This window comes from Poecilia latipinna, unplaced genomic scaffold (genome assembly GCF_001443285.1).
Source record: "Poecilia latipinna isolate Pla-1442-1.1 unplaced genomic scaffold, P_latipinna-1.0 Scaffold1860, whole genome shotgun sequence".
Classification (NCBI taxonomy): domain Eukaryota; kingdom Metazoa; phylum Chordata; class Actinopteri; order Cyprinodontiformes; family Poeciliidae; genus Poecilia; species Poecilia latipinna.
The window spans coordinates 10,740-13,350 of NW_015114476.1; positions in this window are offsets into that span (position 1 = coordinate 10,740).

Below are 2,611 nucleotides of genomic sequence, written 5' to 3' on the forward strand. Positions count from 1 at the left end.
TGTCAGTGGGGACAAACAAAATAAAAATGACGTTTTTACAAAGATGGATGAAGACAAACACAAGTGACCTTTCACAGACTTTCATTTGTGCATTTTAAAAACCGCGTATCATTTTCTTTCCCCTAGCAACCATAAAATACCGAGTTAGTTGTTCTTATACAAAACCAGTAAAATATGGAAAATGTCTAAGGGTGTGACTACTTTCGAGATGCTACATACACAAATCTCTTGGCCTGGTGTCTGTCTACCTCCTGTCTCCTAGCCCAGTGTTTGGGCCTATTACCGTTGTTTATAACGCGGGTCCCAGATGGCATCATCAGAATAAACATCAGTAAACAGCTGCATGAGTCATTTCTGTCGCACACACATGTGGCAGCTTTGTTCTGCTCCTCCTACAGGGGCACCAAATCATAGAATACATCCTGTTTGAAGGTAGTGAGTAACAATGTGGTGTTTCATTCAGCTGAGAGGGGCTTGTTGGATAACAGCCAGAGGACATGATGTGCTCCATTACTGCTGGTTGTTCATCAAACAGCTCGCACTTCTGTTTCTGTGAGGACGATAAGACACAATAACTCCACCTGGCACCATGCGACTGCAATTTTAAATTACGACACACTGTCACATATTTTCTTATCTGTGGAGCACATTTGTGTTAATAGAATGTTTTTTTTTTTTCTCACAGAAAAGGACTGAGCTTTGGCATTTCACTCTGAAGGCATGCAGCCGAGTCTTTTTATTTCCCCTTCTGCAATAATGCACAATATATTCAGTGCATTGGAATAAATGCCCTTGTGGTTTTCTTCTGTTTTTGCTCATTTGTCTCTCTTAAATGTTTCAGATCAAAAAGATACATTTTGGTATCCAGGATAATTTGCACAAATGTATTCATGTAATATTATTTATTTTTAAGGAAACAAAGACATCCAAACCAAACTGGATCTGTTTGAAAAAGTAAACATCCCCTGGTTAAAGCAATGACTGACAGAGGTTTTGGATTATTATGTTTTTTTTTTTTTTCCTTCTGAAAGCTGAATTCAATCTTAGTCACATTAAGATCTGAACAGAATCTGTCTGGCATCGTTAATCCAAAGGATTTAGAAAAGCAACATATCATGCCCTAATCTAAAGAAATTAATCAAAAGATATCGACAACAGAGTCAGTGACATCTTTTAGTTTGGAATATGTTACAAACCTATAACTAAGGTTTTGGGACTCCAGCAAACAATGTCATTAGAAACTGCTCAATGTATTTTTCCAAGTTTTTATCAGCTTTGTCTGGTATTAACATTCATGTGATGATCTGAAAAATAAAGTGTTAACAAAACGCAAAAAACACAAGACGTAATGGGAAACCTGAACAGTTGGCAAACGCAAGCAAGACTTTAATTACAGTGAGGCTTTCTGAGAAGCAGAAGAGCTGTTGCTGATGAACTCATTTTAGCAGCTTTCAAAGGCAGAGCAGGTATAGATTATTAAAAGTCTATCATGTTTTCTTGTGACTTGATGCAGTGCAGAATTGAGCCGTCATAATTTGACTTTTTCATTTCAGGTCTGGGCATCCTGGAAATATAAAATTACTCTGTTTTCCATATTTGGGCACCACGGGTCTCCGTGAGTCTGTGCAGCAAACTTCCTGATGCTGCAAATTCGCTTTTTCAATTCCCTCTTATTTCCCTGTTGTTTCCGTTTCCCTGTAAATTGTCTTCTTGTAGTCTGCATTGTTGCACTGCTGTCAGAGAAAATGAAACGGGGACAGTAATGTAGTCCCCGTGACGCCGGGGAGCTGGTGATGGCTCAAATGTACAGGTTTTATTTTTATTTTATTATGTTTCCTTCTATTACAGCACTCTGTCGTAAAAGAGATGGACGGCAATAAAAGTGACGGCTCATGTTTCATGTTGTCATATCAGAGACACGCACTCTGTTTTCGTTATATGAGGGATTTCAAGACAGTTAGTGGCTACTCTTTTTATGATTTTTTTTTTTTTTAATTAAGCTATACCAATCAAAAGTTAAGTCAGTTTTTTAGAATTATTATTTCCACACTTATTACCAGTCTAAACCTAATAAACAGCTTTCCTGTGCAGATCCGGTGGTCAGCGATAAATAAAGGCAGATGTTTCTCTTTCCCCACTGTGGTGCAGAATTGACTGACTGATTCAGGAACTGACTGTCATCTGCTTGGTTAATTAATCATTTTTTTTCTCTCAATAACACTGACAGCATCACACCTGTAATTGCTCATAGAGATGAGAGAGCATGTGCAGGAAATTTAGCGCTGCCCTCTGAGATTGAGACCGCTGAGATTACTCGTTTCCAGACAAAACTGAATGGACATGTTCCTTGACCTGAAATGAGGAACTGTGTTGAACCTGTTGACACCAAACACATCGGTAATTATTTCATCGAGGCACAGATGCTGCTGCTGCTGCTGCTGCACTCATCAGCAGATACAACAGGTTGTAATGGATTTATGTCAACGAGTTGGGTTGTTGGTTTTTGTGGTTTTTCTTTCGTCAGTGTTTTTTTTTTTTTTTTTTTTTTTTTTTTTTTTTTTTTGGGGTTTTTTTTTGGTGCGTCTGGGGGAATTTTAACAAAAAAAAGACC